Source organism: Schistocerca gregaria, chromosome 3 (genome assembly GCF_023897955.1).
Source record: "Schistocerca gregaria isolate iqSchGreg1 chromosome 3, iqSchGreg1.2, whole genome shotgun sequence".
NCBI lineage: Eukaryota > Metazoa > Arthropoda > Insecta > Orthoptera > Acrididae > Schistocerca > Schistocerca gregaria.
In genome coordinates this window covers 52,021,596-52,042,886 of record NC_064922.1, presented here as the reverse complement: position 1 = coordinate 52,042,886, position 21,291 = coordinate 52,021,596, and positions in this window count along the sequence as shown.

The following is a 21,291-nucleotide window of genomic DNA, read 5'->3' as shown; positions in this document are numbered from 1 at the left end:
TGCATCGGGATTGAATACAACAGTCACCATGCGCACTTTCCTCCATAAAAGTAATGTCTCAAACAGTCTACGCTTTGATCGTTCCCTGGAAGTCCAGTAGTAGTTTCCGATGCACATCTGGAGGCATTCTGTAATCTGTGGACTATCAGAGTGTTGGTGAAACACAGAAATTGCATCGGGAAAGGAAACAACACTCATCATGCGCACTTACCTCCACGGGAGTAATCTCTCAAACAGTCTGCGCTTTGATCGTTCCCTGGAAGACGAGTAGTAGTTTCTGATGCACATCTGGAGGCATTCTGTAATCTGTGGACTATCAGAGTGTTGATGAAACACAGAAATTGCATCGGGATTGAATACAACGGTCACCATGCGCACTTTCCTCCATGGGAGTAATGTCTGTAAGAGTCTACGTTTGATCGTTCCCTGCAAGACCAGTAGTAGTTTCCGATGCACATCGGGAGGCATTCTGTTATCTGTGGACTGTCAGAGTGTTGATGAAACACAGAAATTGCATCGCGATTGAATACAACAGTCACTATCCGCACTTTCCTCCATGGGAGTAATGTCTGAAACAGTCAACGCTTTGATCGTTCCCTGGAAGACCAGTAGTAGTTTCCGATGCACATCTGGAGGCATTCTGTAATCTGTGGACTATCAGAGTGTTGATGAAACACAGAAAATGCATTGGGAATGAATACAACAGTCACCATGCGCACCTTCTTCCATGGGAGTAATGTCTCAAAGAGTTTACGCTTTGATCGTTCACTGGAAGACCAGTAGTAGTTTCCGATGGACATCTGGAGGCATTCTGTAATCTGTGGACTATCAGAGTGTTGATGAAACACAGAAATGGCATTGCGATTGAATACAACAGTCACCATCTACACTTTCCTTCATGGGAGTAATGTCTGAAACAGTCTACGCTTTGATCGTTCCCTGGAAGACCAGTAGAAGTTTCCGATGCACATCTGATGGCATTCTGTAATCTGTTGACTATCAGAGTGTTGATGAAACACGGAAATTGCATCGGGATTAAATACAACAGTCATCATGCGCACTTTCCTCCACGGGAGTGATGTCTCAAACAGTCTACGCTTTGATCGTGTCCTGGAAGACCAGTAGTAGTTTCCGATGCACATCTGGTGGCATTCTGTAACCTGTGGACTATCAGAGTGTTGTTGAAACACAGAAATTGCATCGGGATTGAATACAACAGTCACCATGCGCAATTTTCTCCATGGGAGTAATGTCTCAAACAGTCTACTTTTTGATCGTTCCCAGGAAGACCAGTAGTAGTTTCCGATGCACATCTGCAGGCATTCTGTAATCTGTGGACTTTCAGAGTGTTGATGAAACACAGAAAATGCATCGGGATTGAATACAACAGTCACCATGCGCTCTTTCCTCTATAAAATTAATGTCTCAAACAGTCTACGCTTTGATCGTTCCCTGGAAGTCCAGTAGTAGATTCCGATGCAGATCTGGAGGCATTCTGTAATCTGTGGACTATCAGAGTGTTGATGAAACACAGAGATTGCATCGGGAAAGGAAACAACACTCCTCATGCGCACTTTCCTCCATGGGAGTAATGTCTTTAACAGTCTACGCTTTGATCTTTCCCTGCAAGACCAGTAGTAGTCTCCGATGCACATCTGGAGGCTTTCTGTAATCTGTAGACTATCAGAGTGTTGATGAAACACAGAAATTGCATCGGGATTGAATACAACAGTCACCATGCGCACTTTCCTCCATGGGAGTAATGTCTGTAACAGTCTACGCTTTGATCATTGCCTGGAAGACCAGTAGTAGTTTCCAAAGCACATCTGGAGGCATTCTGTAATCTGTGGACCATCAGAGTGTTGATGAAACACAGAAAATGCATTGGGAATGAATACAACAGTCACCATGCGCACTTTCCTCCATATGAGTAATGTCCCAAAGAGTTTACGCTTTGATCGTTCCCTGGAAGACCAGTAGTAGTTTCCGATGCACATCTGGAGGAGTTCTGTAATCTGTGGAACATCAGAGTGTTGATGAAACACAGAATTTGCATTGGGATTAAATACAACTGTCACCATCCACACTTTCCTTCATGGGAGTGATGTCTCAAACAGTCTACGCTTTGATCGTTTCCTGGAAGACCAGTAGTAGTTTCCGATGCACAACTGGTGACACTCTGTAACCTGTGGACTATCAGAGTGTTGATGAAACACAGAAATTGCATCGGGATTGAATTCAACAGTCAACATGCGCACTATCCTCCACGGGAGTAATGTCTCAAACAGTCTACTTTTTGATCGTTCCCAGGAAGACCAGTAGTAGTTTCCGATGCACATATGGAGGCATTCTGTAATCTGTGGAATATCAGAGTGTTGATGAAACAGAGAAAATACATCGGCATTGAATACAACAGTCACCATGCGAACTTTCCTCCATGGGAGTGATGTCTCAAAGAGTTTACGCTTTGATCGTTCCCTGCAAGACCAGTAATAGTTTCCGATGGACATCTGGAGGCATTCTGTAACCTCTGGACTATCTCAGAGTTTTGATGAAACACCGAAAATGCATCGGGATGAATACAACAGTCACCATGCGCACATTCCTGCATAAAAGTAATGTCTCAAACAGTCTACGCTTTGATCGTTCCCTGGAAGTCCAGTAGTAGTTTCCGATGCACATCTGGAGGCATTCTGTAATCTGTGGACTATCAGAGTGTTGGTGAAACATATAAATTGCATCGGGAAAGGAAACAACACTCATCATGCGCACTTACCTCCACGGGAGTAATCTCTCAAACAGTCTGCGCTTTGATCGTTCCCTGGAAGACGAGTAGTAGTTTCTGATGCACATCTGGAGGCATTCTGTAAACTGTGGACTATCAGAGTGTTGATGAAACACAGAAATTGCATCGGGATTGAATACAACGGTCACCATGCGCACTTTCCTCCATGGGAGTAATGTCTGTAAGAGTCTACGTTTGATCGTTCCCTGCAAGACCAGTAGTAGTTTCCGATGCACATCGGGAGGCATTCTGTTATCTGTGGACTGTCAGAGTGTTGATGAAACACAGAAATTGCATCGCGATTGAATACAACAGTCACTATCCGCACTTTCCTCCATGGGAGTAATGTCTGAAACAGTCAACGCTTTGATCGTTCCCTGGAAGACCAGTAGTAGTTTCCGATGCACATCTGGAGGCATTCTGTAATCTGTGGACTATCAGAGTGTTGATGAAACACAGAAAATGCATTGGGAATGAATACAACAGTCACCATGCGCACCTTCTTCCATGGGAGTAATGTCTCAAAGAGTTTACGCTTTGATCGTTCACTGGAAGACCAGTAGTAGTTTCCGATGGACATCTGGAGGCATTCTGTAATCTGTGGACTATCAGAGTGTTGATGAAACACAGAAATGGCATTGCGATTGAATACAACAGTCACCATCCACACTTTCCTTCATGGGAGTAATGTCTGAAACAGTCTACGCTTTGATCGTTCCCTGGAAGACCAGTAGTAGTTTCCGATGCACATCTGATGGCATTCTGTAATCTGTTGACTATCAGAGTGTTGATGAAACACGGAAATTGCATCGGGATTAAATACAACAGTCATCATGCGCACTTTCCTCCACGGGAGTGATGTCTCAAACAGTCTACGCTTTGATCGTTTCCTGGAAGACCAGTAGTAGTTTCCGATGCACATCTGGTGGCATTCTGTAACCTGTGGACTATCAGAGTGTTGTTGAAACACAGAAATTGCATCGGGATTGAATACTACAGTCACCATGCGCAATTTTCTCCATGGGAGTAATGTCTCAAACAGTCTACTTTTTGATCGTTCCCAGGAAGACCAGTAGTAGTTTCCGATGCACATCTGCAGGCATTCTGTAATCTGTGGACTTTCAGAGTGTTGATGAAACACAGAAAATGCATCGGGATTGAATACAACAGTCACCATGCGCTCTTTCCTCCATAAAATTAATGTCTCAAACAGTCTACGGTTTGATCGTTCCCTGGAAGTCCAGTAGTAGATTCCGATGCAGATCTGGAGGCATTCTGTAATCTGTGGACTATCAGAGTGTTGATGAAACACAGAGATTGCATCGGGAAAGGAAACAACATTCCTCATGCGCACTTTCCTCCATGGGAGTAATGTCTTTAACAGTCTACGCTTTGATCGTTCCCTGCAAGACCAGTAGTAGTCTCCGATGCACATCTGGAGGCTTTCTTTAATCTGTAGACTATCAGAGTGTTGATGAAACACAGAAATTGCATCGGGATTGAATACAACAGTCACGATGCGCACTTTCCTCCATGGGAGTAATATCTGTAACAGTCTACGCTTTGATCATTGCCTGGAACCAGTAGTAGTTTCCAAAGCACATCTGGAGGCATTCTGTAATCTGTGGACCATCAGAGTGTTGATGAAACACAGAAAATGCATTGGGAATGAATACAACAGTCACCATGCGCACTTTCCTCCATATGAGTAATGTCTCAAAGAGTTTACGCTTTGATCGTTCCCTGGAAGACCAGTAGTAGTTTCCGATGCACATCTGGAGGCATTCTGTAATCTGTGGAACATCAGAGTGTTGATGAAACACAGAATTTGCATTGGGATTAAATACAACTGTCACCATCCACACTTTCCTTCATGGGAGTGATGTCTCAAACAGTCTACGCTTTGATCGTTTCCTGGAAGACCAGTAGTAGTTTCCGATGCACATCTGGTGACACTCTGTAACCTGTGGACTATCAGAGTGTTGATGAAACACAGAAATTGCATCGGGATTGAATTCAACAGTCAACATGCGCACTTTCCTCCACGGGAGTAATGTCTCAAACAGTCTACTTTTTGATCGTTCCCAGGAAGACCAGTAGTAGTTTCCGATGCACATATGGAGGCATTCTGTAATCTGTGGAATATCAGAGTGTTGATGAAACAGAGAAAATACATCGGCATTGAATACAACAGTCACCATGCGCACTTTCCTCCATAAAAGTAATGTCTCAAACAGTCTACGCTTTGATCGTTCCCTGGAAGTCCAGTAGTAGTTTGCGATGCACATCTGGAGGCATTCTGTAATCTGTGGACTATCAGAGTGTTGGTGAAACACAGAAATTGCATCGGGAAAGGAAACAACACTCATCATGCGCACTTACCTCCACGGGAGTAATCTCTCAAACAGTCTGCGCTTTGATCGTTCCCTGGAAGATGAGTAGTAGTTTCTGATGCACATCTGGAGGCATTCTGTAATCTGTGGACTATCAGAGTGTTGATGAAACAGAGAAATTGCATCGGGATTGAATACAACGGTCACCATGCGCACTTTCCTCCTTGGGAGTAATGTCTGTAAGAGTCTACGTTTGATCGTTCCCTGAAAGACCAGTAGTAGTTTCCGATGCACATCGGGAGGCATTCTGTTATCTGTGGACCGTAAGAGTGTTGATGAAACACAGAAATTGCATCGGGATTGAATACAACAGTCACTATCCGCACTTTCCTCCATGGGAGTAATGTCTGAAACAGTCAACGCTTTGATCGTTCCCTGGAAGACCAGTAGTAGTTTCCGATGCACATCTGGAGGCATTCTGTAATCTGTGGACCATCAGAGTGTTGATGGAACACAGAAAATGCATTGGGAATGAATACAACAGTCACCATGCGCACCTTCTTCCATGGGAGTAATGTCTCAAAGAGTTTACGCTTTGATCGTTCACTGGAAGACCAGTAGTAGTTTCCGATGGACATCTGGAGGCATTCTGTAATCTGTGGACTATCAGAGTGTTGATGAAACACAGAAATGGCATTGCGATTGAATACAACAGTCACCATAAACACTTTCCTTCATGGGAGTAATGTCTGAAACAGTCTACGCTTTGATCGTTCCCTGGAAGACCAGTAGTAGTTTCCGATGCACATCTGATGGCATTCTGTAATCTGTTGACTATTAGAGTGTAGATGAAACACGGAAATTGCATCGGGATTAAATACAACAGTCATCATGCGCACTTTCCTCCACGGGAGTGATGTCCCAAACAGTCTACGCTTTGATCGTTTCCTGGAAGACCAGTAGTAGTTTCCGATGCATATCTGGTGGCATTCTGTAACCTGTGGACTATCAGAGTGTTGTTGAAACACAGAAATTGCATCGGGATTGAATACAACAGTCACCATGCGCAATTTTCTCCATGGGAGTAATGTCTCAAACAGTCTACTATTTGATCGTTCCCAGGAAGACCAGTAGTAGTTTCCGATGCACATCTGCAGGCATTCTGTAATCTGTGGACTTTCAGAGTGTTAATGAAACACAGAAAATGCATCGGGATTGAATACAACAGTCACCATGCGCACTTTCCTCCATAAAATTAATGTCTCAAACAGTCTAAGCTTTGATCGTTCCCTGGAAGTCCAGTAGTAGATTCCGATGCAGATCTGGAGGCATTCTGTAATCTGTGGACTACCAGAGTGTTGATGAAACACAGAGATTGCATCGGGAAAGGAAACAACACTCCTCATGCGCACTTTCCTCCATGGGAGTAATGTCTTTAACAGTCTACGCTTTGATCGTTCCCTGCAAGACCAGTAGTAGTCTCCGATGCACATCTGGAGGCTTTCTGTAATCTGTGGACTATCAGAGTGTTGATGAAACACAGAAATTGCATCGGGATTGAATACAACAGTCACCATGCGCACTTTCCTCCATGGGAGTAATATCTGTAACAGTCTACGCTTTGACCATTGCCTGGAAGACCAGTAGTAGTTTCCAAAGCACATCTGGAGGCATTCTGTAATCTGTGGACCATCAGAGTGTTGATGAAACACAGAAAATGCATTGGGAATGAATACAACAGTCACCATGCGCACTTTCCTCCATATGAGTAATTTCTCATAGAGTTTACGCTTTGATCGTTCCCTGGAAGACCAGTAGTAGTTTCCGATGCACATCTGGAGGCATTCTGTAATCTGTGGACTATCAGAGTGTTGATGAAACACAGAAAATGCATCGGGATTGAATACAACAGTCACCATGCGCACCTTCCTCCATGGGAGTGATGTCTCAAAGAGTTTACGCTTTGATCGTTCCCTGAAAGACCAGTAATAGTTTCCGATGGACATCGGGAGGCATTCTGTAAGCTGTGGACTATCACAGTGTTGATGAAACACAGAAATTGCATCGGGATTTAATACAACAGTCACCATGCGCACTTCCTCCATAAAATTAATGTCTCAAACAGTCTACGCTTTGATCGTTCCCAGGAAGACCAGTAGTAGTTTCCGACGCACATCTGGAGGCATTCTGTAATCTGTGGAATATGAGAGTGTTGATGAAACAGAGAAAATGCATCGGGAATGAATACAACAGTCACCAAGCGCACTTTCCTCCATGGGAGTGATGTCTCAAAGAGTTTACGCTTTGATCGTTCCCTGCAAGACCAGTAATAGTCTCCGATGGACATCTGGAGGCATTCTGTAACCTGTGGACTATCTCAGAGTGTTGATGAAACACCGAAATTGCATCGGGATTGAATACAACAGTCACCATGCGCACTTTCCTCCATAAAAGTAATGTCTAAAACAGTCTACCTTTTGATCGTTCCCTGGAAGTCCAGTAGTGGTTTCCGATGCACATCTGGAGGCATTCTGTAATTCGTGGACTATCAGAGTGTTGATGAAACACAGATATAGCATCGGGAAAGAAACAACACTCATCATGCGCACTTACCTCCACGGGAGTAATGTCTCAAACAGTATACGCTTTGATCGTTCCCTGGAAGACGAGTAGTAGTTTCCGATGCACATCTGGTGGCATTCTGTAATCTGTGGACTATCAGAGTGTTGATGAAACACAGAAATTGCTTCGGGTTTGAATACAACAGTCACCATGCGCACTTTCCTCCATGGGAGTAATGTCTGTAACAGTCTAGGCTTTGATCGTTCCGTGCAAGACCAGTAGTAGTTTCCGACGCACATCTGGAGGCATTTTGTAATCTGTGGACTATCAGAGTGTTGATGAAACACAGAAATTGCATCGGGATTAATACAACAGTCACCGTGCGCACTTTCCTCCATGGGAGTAATGTCTCTAACAGTCTACGCAATGATCGTTCCCTGGAAGACCAGTAGTAGTTTCCGATTCACATCTGGAGGCACTCTGAAATCTGTTGACTATCAGAGTGTTGATGAAACACAGAAATTGCATAGGGATTGAATAAAAGAGTCACCATGCGCACTTTCCTCCGTGGGAGTAATATCCCTAACAGTCTATGATTTGATCATTCCCTCGAAGACCAGAAGTAGTTTCCGATGCACATCTGGAGGCATTCAGTAATCTGTTTATTATCTGAGTGTTGATGAAACACAGAAATTGCATAGTAATTGAATACAACAGTCACCATGCGCACTTTCCTCCATGGGAGTAACGTCTCAAACAGTCTACGCTTTGATCGTTAGCTAGAAGACCAGTAGTAGTTTCCGATGCACATCTGGAGGCATTCTGTAATCTGTGGACTATCAGAGTGTTGATGAAACACAGAAATTGCATCGGGATTGTATACAACGGTCACCATGTGCACTTTCCTCCATAGGAGTAATTCTCAAACACTCTACGCTTTGATCGTTCCCTGGAAGACCAGTAGTAGTTTCCGATGCACATCTGGTGGCATTCTGTAACCTGTCTGCTATCAGAGTGTTGATGAAACACAGAAATTGCATCAGGATTGAATACATCAGTCACCATGCGCACTTTCATCCACAGGAGGTATGTCTCAAACAGTCTACGCTTTGATCGTTCCCTGGAAGACCAGTAGTAGTTTCCGATGCACATGTGGAGGCATTCTGTAATCTGTGGAATATCAGAGTGTTGATAAAACACAGAATTTGCATTGGGATTAAATACAACAGTCACCATCCACATTTTCGTACATGGGAGTGATGTCTCAAACAGTCTACGCTTTGATCGTTTCCTGGAAGACCAGTAGTAGTTTCCGATGCACATCTGGTGGCATTCTGTAACCTGTGGACTATCAGAGTGTTGATGAAACACAGAAATTGCATCGGGATTGAATTCAACAGTCAACATTCGCACTTTCCTCCACGGGAGTAATGACTCAAACAGTCTACTTTTTGATCGTTCCCAGGAAGACCAGTAGTAGTTTCCGATGCACATCTGGAGGCATTCTGTAATCTGTGGAATATCAGAGTGTTGATGAAACAGAGAAAATGCATCGGGATTGAATACAACAGTCACCATGCGAACTTTCCTCCATGGGAGTGATGTCTCAAAGAGTTTACGCTTTGATCGTTCCCTGCAAGACCAGTAATAGTTTCCGATGGACATCTGGAGGCATTCTGTAACCTGTGGACTATATCAGAGTTTTGACGAAACACCGAAATTGCATCGGGATTGAATACAACAGTCACCATGCGCACTTTCCTCCATAAAAGTAATGTCTCAAACAGTCTACGCTTTGATCGTTCCCTGGAAGTCCAATAGTAGTTTCCGATGCACATCTGGAGGCATTCTGTAATCTGTGGACTATCAGAGTGTTGATGAAACACAGAAATGGCATCGGGATAGGAAACAACACTCATCATGCGCACTTACCTCCACAGGAGTAATCTCTCAACAGTCTGCGCTTTGATCGTTCCCTGGAAGAAGAGTAGTAGTTTCTGATGCACATCTGGTGGCATTCTGTAATCTGTGGACTATCAGAGTGTTGATGAAACACAGAAATTGCATCGGGATTGAATACAACGGTCACCATGCGCACTTTCCTCCATGGGAGTAATGTCTGTAAGAGTCTACGTTTGATCGTTCCCTGCAAGACCAGTAGTAGTTTCCGATGCACATCTGGAGGCATTCTGTAATCTGTGGACTGTCAGAGTGTTGATGAAACACAGAAATTGCATCAGGATTGAATACAACAGTCACTATCCGCACTTTCCTCCATGGGAGTAATGTCTGAAACAGTCTACGCTTTGATAGTTCCCTGCAAGACCAGTAGTAGTCTCCGATGCACATCTGGATCCTTTCTGTAATCTGTGGACTATCAGAGTGTTGATGAAACACAGAAATTGCATCGGGATTGAATACAACAGTCACCATGCGCACTTTCCTCCATGGGAGTAATATCTGTAACAGTCTACGCTTTGATCATTGCCTGGAAGACCAGTAGTAGTTTCCAAAGCACATCTGGAGGCATTCTGTAACCTGTGGACTATCTCAGAGTTTTGATGAAACACCGAAATTGCATCGGGATTGAATACAACAGTCACCATGCGCACTTTCCTCCATAAAAGTAATGTCTCAAACAGTCTACGCTTTGATCGTTCCGTGGAAGTCCAGTAGTAGTTTCCGATGCACATCTGCAGGCATTCTGTAATCTGTGGACTTTCAGAGTGTTAATGAAACACAGAAAATGCATCGGGATTGAGTACAACAGTCACCATGCGCACTTTCCTCCATAAAATTAATGTCTCAAACAGTCTAAGCTTTGATCGTTCCCTGGAAGTCCAGTAGTAGATTCCGATGCAGATCTGGAGGCATTCTGTAATCTGTGGACTATCAGAGTGTTGATGAAACACAGAGATTGCATCGGGAAAGGAAACAACACTCCTCATGCGCACTTTCCTCCATGGGAGTAATGTCTTTAACAGTCTACGCTTTGATCGTTCCCTGCAAGACCAGTAGTAGTCTCCGATGCACATCTGGAGGCTTTCTGTAATCTGTGGACTATCAGAGTGTTGATGAAACACAGAAATGGCATCGGGATTGAATACAACAGTCACCATGCGCACTTTCCTCCATGGGAGTAATATCTGTAACAGTCTACGCTTTGATCATTGCCTGGAAGACCAGTAGTAGTTTCCAAAGCACATCTGGAGGCATTCTGTAATCTGTGGACCATCAGAGTGTTGATGAAACACAGAAAATGCATTGGGAATGAATACAACAGTCACCATGCGCACTTTCCTCCATATGAGTAATGTCTCAAAGAGTTTACGCTTTGATCGTTCCCTGGAAGACCAGAAGTAGTTTCCGATGCACATCTGGAGGCATTCTGTAATCTGTGGACTATCAGAGTGTTGATGAAACACAGAAAATGCATCGGGATTGAATACAACAGTCACCATGCGCACCTTCCTCCATGGGAGTGATGTCTCAAAGAGTTTACGCTTTGATCGTTCCCTGAAAGACCAGTAATAGTTTCCGATGGACATCGGGAGGCATTCTGTAAGCTGTGGACTATCACAGTGTTGATGAAACACAGAAATTGCATCGGGATTTAATACAACAGTCACCATGCGCACTTCCTCCATAAAATTAATGTCTCAAATAGTCTACGCTTTGATCGTTCCCAGGAAGACAGTAGTAGTTTCCGACGCACATCTGGAGGCATTCTGTAATCTGTGGAATATGAGAGTGTTGATGAAACAGAGAAAATGCATCGGGAATGAATACAACAGTCACCATGCGCACTTTCCTCCATGGGAGTGATGTCTCAAAGAGTTTACGCTTTGATCGTTCCCTGCAAGACCAGTAATAGTCTCCGATGGACATCTGGAGGCATTCTGTAACCTGTGGACTATCTCAGAGTGTTGATGAAACACCGAAATTGCATCGGGATTGAATACAACAGTCACCATGCGCACTTTCCTCCATAAAAGTAATGTCTAAAACAGTCTACCTTTTGATCGTTCCCTGGAAGTCCAGTAGTGGTTTCCGATGCACATCTGGAGGCATTCTGTAATTTGTGGACTATCAGAGTGTTGATGAAACACAGATATAGCATCGGGAAAGAAACAGCACTCATCATGCGCACTTACCTCCACGGGAGTAATGTCTCAAACAGTCTACGCTTTGATCGTTCCCTGGAAGACGAGTAGTAGTTTCCGATGCACATCTGGTGGCATTCTGTAATCTGTGGACTATCAGAGTGTTGATGAAACACAGAAATTGCTTCGGGATTGAATACAACAGTCACCATGCGCACTTTCCTCCATGGGAGTAATGTCTGTAACAGTCTACGCTTTGATCGTTCCGTGCAAGACCAGTAGTAGTGTCCGATGCACATCTGGAGGCATTCTGTAATCTGTGGACTATCAGAGTGTTGATGAAACACAGAAATTGTATCGGTATTAATACAACAGTCACCGTGCGCACTTTCCTCCATGGGAGTAATGTCTCTAACAGTCTACGCAATGATCGTTCCCTGGAAGACCAGTAGTAGTTTCCGATTCACATCTGGAGGCACTCTGAAATCTGTTGACTATCAGAGTGATGATGAAACACAGAAATTGCATAGGGATTGAATAAAAAAGTCACCATGCGCACTTTCCTCCGTGGGAGTAATATCCCTAACAGTCTATGATTTGATCATTCCCTGGAAGACCAGAAGTAGTTTCCGATGCACATCTGGAGGCATTCAGTAATCTGTTTATTATCTGAGTGTTGATGAAACACAGAAATTGCATAGTAATTGAATACAACAGTCACCATGCGCACTTTCCTCCATGGGAGCAACGTCTCAAACAGTCTACGCTTTGATCGTTAGCTAGAAGACCAGTAGTAGTTTCCGATGCACATCTGGAGGCATTCTGTAATCTGTGGACTATCAGAGTGTTGATGAAACACAGAAATTGCATCGGGATTGAATACAACGGTCACCATGTGCACTTTCCTCCATAGGAGTAATTCTCAAACAGTCTACGCTTTGATCGTTCCCTGGAAGACCAGTAGTAGTTTCCGATGCACATCTGGTGGCATTCTGTAACCTGTCTGCTATCAGAGTGTTGATGAAACACAGAAATTGCATCAGGATTGAATACATCAGTCACCATGCGCACTTTCATCCACAGGATGTATGTCTCAAACAGTCTACGCTTTGATCGTTCCCTGGAAGACCAGTAGTAGTTTCCGATGCACATGTGGAGGCATTCTGTAATCTGTGGAATATCAGAGTATTGATAAAACACAGAATTTGCATTGGGATTAAATACAACAGTCACCATCCACATTTTCGTACATGGGAGTGATGTCTCAAACAGTCTACGCTTCGATCGTTTCCTGGAAGACCAGTAGTAGTTTCCGATGCACATCTGGTGGCATTCTGTAACCTGTGGACTATCAGAGTGTTGATGAAACACAGAAATTGCATCGGGATTGAATTCAACAGTCAACATTCGCACTTTCCTCCACGGGAGTAATGACTCAAACAGTCTACTTTTTGATCGTTCCCAGGAAGACCAGTAGTAGTTTCCGATGCACATCTGGAGGCATTCTGTAATCTGTGGAATATCAGAGTGTTGATGAAACAGAGAAAATGCATCGGGATTGAATACAACAGTCACCATGCGCACTTTCCTCCATGGGAGTGATGTCTCAAAGAGTTTACGCTTTGATCGTTCCCTGCAAGACCAGTAATAGTCTCCGATGGACATCTGGAGGCATTCTGTAACCTGTGGACTATCTCAGAGTTTTGACGAAACACCGAAATTGCATCGGGATTGAATACAACAGTCACCATGCGCACTTTCCTCCATAAAAGTAATGTCTCAAACAGTCTACGTTTTGATCGTTCCCTGGAAGTCCAGTAGTAGTTTCCGATGCACATCTGGAGGCATTCTGTAATCTGTGGACTATCAGAGTGTTGATGAAACACAGAAATTGCATCGGGATAGGAAACAACACTCATCATGCGCACTTACCTCCACAGGAGTAATCTCTCAACAGTCTGCGCTTTGATCGTTCCCTGGAAGAAGAGTAGTAGTTTCTGATGCACATCTGGTGGCATTCTGTAATCTGTGGACTATCAGAGTGTTGATGAAACACAGAAATTGCATCGGGATTGAATACAACGGTCACCATGCGCACTTTCCTCCATGGGAGTACTGTCTGTAAGAGTCTACGTTTGATCGTTCCCTGCAAGACCAGTAGTAGTTTCCGATGCACATCTGGAGGCATTCTGTAATCTGTGGACTGTCAGAGTGTTGATGAAACACAGAATTTGCATCAGGATTGAATACAACAGTCACTATCCGCACTTTCCTCCATGGGAGTAATGTCTGAAACAGTCTACGCTTTGATAGTTCCCTGCAAGACCAGTAGTAGTCTCCGATGCACATCTGGAGGCTTTCTGTAATCTGTGGACTATCAGAGTGTTGATGAAACACAGAAATTGCATCGGGATTGAATACAACAGTCACCATGCGCACTTTCCTCCATGGGAGTAATATCTGTAACAGTCTACGCTTTGATCATTGCCTGGAAGACCAGTAGTAGTTTCCAAAGCACATCTGGAGGCATTCTGTAATCTGTGGACCATCAGAGTGTTGATGAAACACAGAAATTGCATTGTGAATGAATACAACAGTCACCATGCGCACTTTCCTCCATATGAGTAATGTCTCAAAGAGTTTACGCTTTGATCGTTCCCTGGAAGACCAGTAGTAGTTTCCGATGCACATCTGGAGGCATTCTGTAATCTGTGGACTATCAGAGTGTTGATGAAACACAGAAAATGCATCGGGATTGAATACAACAGTCACCATGCGCACCTTCCTCCATGGGAGTGATGTCTCAAAGAGTTTACGCTTTGATCGTTCCCTGAAAGACCAGTAATAGTTTCCGATGGACATCGGGAGGCATTCTGTAAGCTGTGGACTATCACAGTGTTGATGAAACACAGAAATTGCATCGGGATTTAATACAACAGTCACCATGCGCACTTCCTCCATAAAATTAATGTCTCAAACAGTCTACGCTTTGATCGTTCCCAGGAAGACCAGTAGTAGTTTCCGATGCACATCTGGAGGCATTCTGTAATCTGTGGAATATCAGAGTGTTGATGAAACACAGAAAATGCATCGGGAATGAATACAACAGTCACCATGCGCACTTTCCTCCATGGGAGTGATGTCTCAAAGAGTTTACGCTTTGATCGTTCCCTGCAAGACCAGTAATAGTCTCCGATGGACATCTGGAGGCATTCTGTAACCTGTGGACAATCTCAGAGTGTTGATGAAACAGCGAAATTGCATCGGGATTGAATACAACAGTCACCATGAGCACTTTCCTCCATAAAAGTAATGTCTCAAACAGTCTACGTTTTGATCGTTCCCTGGAAGTCCAGTAGTGGTTTCCGATGCACATCTGGAGGCATTCTGTAATTTGTGGACTATCAGAGTGTTGATGAAACACAGATATAGCATCGGGAAAGGAAACAACACTCATCATGCGCACTTACCTCCACGGGAGTAATGTCTCAAACAGTCTACGCTTTGATCGTTCCCTGGAAGACGAGTAGTAGTTTCCGATGCACATCTGGTGGCATTCTGAAATCTGTGGACTATCAGAGTGTTGATGAAACACAGAAATTGCTTCGGGATTGAATACAACAGTCACCATGCGCACTTTCCTCCATGGGAGTAATGTCTGTAACAGTCTACGCTTTGATCGTTCCGTGCAAGACCAGTAGTAGTTTCCGATGCACATCTGGACTCATTCTGTAATATGTGGACTATCAGAGTGTTGATGAAACACAGAAATTGCATCGGGATTAATACAACAGTCACCATGCGCACTTTCCTCCATGGGAGTAATGTCTCTAACAGTCTACGCAATGATCGTTCCCTGGAAGACCAGTAGTAGTTTCCGATTCACATCTGGAGGCACTCTGAAATCTGTTGACTATCAGAGTGTTGATGAAACACAGAAATTGCATAGGGATTGAATAAAAGAGTCACCATGCGCACTTTGCTCCGTGGGAGTAATATCCCTAACAGTCTATGCTTTGATCATTCCCTGGAAGACCAGAAGTAGTTTCCGATGCACATCTGGAGGCATTCTGTAATCTGTTTACTATCTGCGTGTTGATGAAACACAGAAATTGCATAGTAATTGAATACAACAGTCACCATGCGCACTTTCCTCCATGGGAGTAACGTCTCAAACAGTCTACGCTTTGATCGTTAGCTAGAAGACCAGTAGTAGTTTCCGATGCACATCTGGAGGCATTCTGTAATCTGTGGACTATCAGAGTGTTGATGAAACACAGAAATTGCATCGGGATTGAATACAACGGTCACCATGTGCACTTTCCTCCATGGGAGTGATGTCTCAAAGAGTTTACGTTTTGATCGTTCCCTGGAAGACCAGTAGTAGTTTCAGATGCACATGTGGAGGCATTCTGTAATCTGTGGAATATCAGAGTGTTGATAAAACACAGAATTTGCATTGGGATTAAATAGAACAGTCACCATCCACATTTTCGTACATGGGAGTGATGTCTCAAACAGTCTACGCTTTGATCGTTTCCTGGAAGACCAGTAGTAGTTTCCGATGCACATCTGGTGGCATTCTGTAACCTGTGGACTATCAGAGTGTTGATGAAACACAGAAATTGCATCGGGATTGAATTCAACAGTCAACATTCGCACTTTCCTCCACGGGAGTAATGACTCAAACAGTCTACTTTTTGATCGATCCCAGGAAGACCAGTAGTAGTTTCCGATGCACATCTGGAGGCATTCTGTAATCTGTGGAATATCAGAGTGTTGATGAAACACAGAAATTGCATCGGGATTGAATACAACAGTCACCATGCGCACTTTCCTCCATAAAAGTAATGTCTCAAACAGTCTACGCTTTGATCGTTCCCTGGAAGTCCAGTAGTAGTTTCCGATGCACATCTGGAGCCATTCTGTAATCTGTGGACTATCAGAGTGTTGGTGAAACACAGAAATTGCATCGGGAAAGGAAACAACATTAATCATGCGCACTTACCTCCACGGGAGTAATCTCTCAAACAGTCTGCGCTTTGATCGTTCCCTGGAAGACGAGTAGTAGTTTCTGATGCACATCTGGAGGCATTCTGTAATCTGTGGACTATCAGAGTGTTGATGAAACACAGAAATTGCATCGGGATTGAATACAAGTGTCACCATGCGCACTATCCTCCATGGGAGTAATGTCTGTAAGAGTCTACGTTTGATCGTTCCCTGCAAGACCAGTAGTAGTTTCCGATGCACATCGGGAGGCATTCTGTTATCTGTGGACTGTCAGAGTGTTGATGAAACACAGAAATTGCATCGCGATTGAATACAACAGTCACTATCCGCACTTTCCTCCATTGGAGTAATGTCTGAAACAGTCAACGCTTTGATCGTTCCCTGGAAGACCAGTAGTAGTTTCCGATGCACATCTGGAGGCATTCTGTAATCTGTGGACTATCAGAGTGTTGATGAAACACAGAAAATGCATTGGGAATGAATACAACAGTCACCATGCGCACCTTCTTCCATGGGAGTAATGTCTCAAAGAGTTTACGCTTTGATCGTTCACTGGAAGACCAGTAGTAGTTTCCGATGGACATCTGGAGGCATTCTGTAATCTGTGGACTATCAGAGTGTTGATGAAACACAGAAATGGCATTGCGATTGAATACAACAGTCACCATCCACACTTCCCTTCATGGGAGTAATGTCTGAAACAGTCTACGCTTTGATCGTTCCCTGGAAGACCAGTAGTAGTTTCCGATGCACATCTGATGGCATTCTGTAATCTGTTGACTATCAGAGTGTTGATGAAACACGGAAATTGCATCGGGATTAAATACAACAGTCATCATGCGCACTTTCCTCCACGGGAGTGATGTCTCAAACAGTCTACGCTTTGATCGTTTCCTGGAAGACCAGTAGTAGTTTCCGATGCACATCTGGTAGCTTTCTGTAATCTGTGGACTATCAGAGTGTTGATGAAACACAGAAATTGCATCGGGATTGAATACAACAGTCACCATGCGCACTTTCCTCCATAAAAGTAATGTCTCAAACAGTCTACGCTTTGATCGTTCCCTGGAAGTCCAGTAGTAGTTTTCGATGCACATCTGGAGGCATTCTGTAATCTGTGGACTATCAGAGTGTTGGTGAAACACAGAAATTGCATCGGGAAAGGAAACAACATTCATCATGCGCACTTACCTCCACGGGAGTAATCTCTCAAACAGTCTGCGCTTTGATCGTTCCCTGGAAGACGAGTAGTAGTTTCTGATGCACATCTGGAGGCATTCTGTAATCTGTGGACTATCAGGGTGTTGATGAAACACAGAAATTGCATCGGGATTGAATACAAGGGTCACCATGCGCACTTTCCTCCATGGGAGTAATGTCTGTAAGAGTCTACGTTTGATCGTTCCCTGCAAGACCAGTAGTAGTTTCCGATGCACATCGGGAGGCATTCTGTAACCTGTGGACTATCAGAGTGTTGTTGAAACACAGAAATTGCATCGGGATTGAATACAACAGTCACCATGCGCAATTTTCTCCATGGGAGTAATGTCTCAAACAGTCTACTTTCTGATCGTTCCCAGGAAGACCAGTAGTAGTTTCCGATGCACATCTGCAGGCATTCTGTAAACTGTGCACTTTCAGAGTGTTGATGAAACACAGAAAATGCATCGGGATTCAATACAACAGTCACCATGCGCACTTTCCTCCATAAAATTAATGTCTCAAACAGTCTACGCTTTGATCGTTCCCTGGAAGTCCAGTAGTAGATTCCGATGCAGATCTGGAGGCATTCTGTAATCTGTGGACTATCAGAGTGTTGATGAAACACAGAGATTGCATCGGGAAAGGAAACAACACTCCTCATGCGCACTTTCCTCCATGGGAGTAATGTCTTTAACAGTCTACGCTTTGATCGTTCCCTGCAAGACCAGTAGTAGTCTCCGATGCACATCTGGAGGCTTTCTGTAATCTGTGGACTATCAGAGTGTTGATGAAACACAGAAATTGCATCGGGATTGAATACAACAGTCACCATGCGCACTTTCCTCCATGGGAGTAATATCTGTAACAGTCTACGCTTTGATCATTGCCTGGAAGACCAGTAGTAGTTTCCAAAGCACATCTGGAGGCATTCTGTAATCTGTGGACCATCAGAGTGTTGATGAAACACAGAAAATGCATTGGGAATGAATACAACAGTCACCATGCGCACTTTCCTCCATATGAGTAATGTCTCAAAGAGTTTACGCTTTGATCGTTCCCTGGAAGACCAGTAGTAGTTTCCGATGCACATCTGGAGGCATTCTGTAATCTGTGGACTATCAGAGTGTTGATGAAACACAGAAAATGCATCGGGATTGAATACAACAGTCACCATGCGCACCTTATTCCATGGGAGTGATGTCTCAAAGAGTTTACGCTTTGATCGTTCCCTGAAAGACCAGTAATAGTTTCCGATGGACATCGGGAGGCATTCTGTAAGCTGTGGACTATCACAGTGTTGATGAAACACAGAAATTGCATCGGGATTTAATACAACAGTCACCATGCGCACTTCCTCCATAAAATTAATGTCTCAAACAGTCTACGCTTTGATCGTTCCCAGGAAGACCAGTAGTAGTTTCCGATGCACATCTGGAGGCATTCTGTAATCTGTGGATTATCAGAGTGTTGATGAAACAGAGAAAATGCATCGGGAATGAATACAACAGTCACCATGCGCACTTTCCTCTATGGGAGTGATGTCTCAAAGAGTTTACGCTTTGATCGTTCCCTGCAAGACCAGTAATAGTCTCCGATGGACATCTGGAGGCATTCTGTAACCTGTGGACTATCTCAGAGTGTTGATGAAACACCGAAATTGCGTCGGGATTGAATACAACAGTCACCATGCGCACTTTCCTCCATAAAAGTAATGTCTCAAACAGTCTACGTTTTGATCGTTCCCTGGAAGTCCAGTAGTGGTTTCCGATGCACATCTGGTGGCATTCTGTAATTTGTGGACTATCAGAGTGTTGATGAAACACAGAAATAGCATCGGGAAAGGAAACAACACTCATCATGCGCACTTACCTCCACGGGAGTAATGTCTCAAACAGTCTACGCTTTGATCGTTCCCTGGAAGACGAGAAGTAGTTTCCGATGCACATCTGGTGGCATTCTGTAATCTGTGGACTATCAGAGTGTTGATGAAACACAGAAATTGCTTCGGGATTGAATACAACAGTCACCATGCGCACTTTCCTCCATGGGAGTAATGTCTGTAACAGTCTACGCTTTGATCGTTCCGTGCAAGACCAGTAGTAGTTTTCGATGCACATCTGGAGGCATTCTGTAATCTGTGGACTATCAGAGTGTTGATGAAACACAGAAATTGCATCGGGATTAATACAACAGTCACCATGCGCACTTTCCTCCATGGGAGTAATGTCTCTAACTGTCTACGCAATGATCGTTCCCTGGAGGACCAGTAGTAGTTTCCGATTCACATCTGGAGGCACTCTGAAATCTGTTGACTATCAGAGTGTTGATGAAACACAGAAATTGCATAGGGATTGAATAAAAGAGTCACCATGCGCCCTTTCCTCCGTGGGAGTAATATCCCTAACAGTCTATGCTTTGATCATTCCCTGGAAGACTAGAAGTAGTTTCCGCTGCACATCTGGAGGCATTCTGTAATCTGTTTACTATCTGAGTGTTGATGAAGCACAGAAATTGCATAGTAATTGAATACAACAGTCACCATGCGCACTTTCCTCCATGGGAGTAACGTCTCAAACAGTCTACGCTTTGATCGTTAGCTAGAAGACCAGTAGTAGTTTCCGATGCCCATCTGGAGGCACTCTGTAATCTGTGGACTATCAGAGTGTTGATGAAACACAGAAATTGCATCGGGATTGAATACAACGGTCACCATGTGCACTTTCCTCCATAGGAGTAATTCTCAAACAGTCTACGCTTTGATCGTTCCCTGGAAGACCAGTAGTAGTTTCCGATGCACATCTGGTGGCATTCTGTAACCTGTGGGCTATCAGAGTGTTGATGAAACACAGAAATTGCATCAGGATTGAATACATCAGTCACCATGCGCACTTTAATCCACAGGAGGTATGTCTCAAACAGTCTACGCTTTGATCGTTCCCTGGAAGACCAGTAGTAGTTTCCGATGCACATGTGGAGGCATTCTGTAATCTGTGGAATATCAGAGTGTTGATAAAACACAGAATTTGCATTGGGATTAAATACAACAGTCACCATCCACATTTTCGTACATGGGAGTGATGTCTCATACAGTCTACGCTTTGATCGTTTCCTGGAAGACCAGTAGTAGATTCCGATGCACATCTGGTGGCATTCTGTAACCTGTGGACTATCAGAGTGTTGATGAAACACAGAAATTGCATCGGGATTGAATACAACAGTCACCATGCGCACTTTCCTCCATAAAATTAATGTCTCAAACAGTCTACGCTTTGATCGTTCCCTGGAAGTCCAG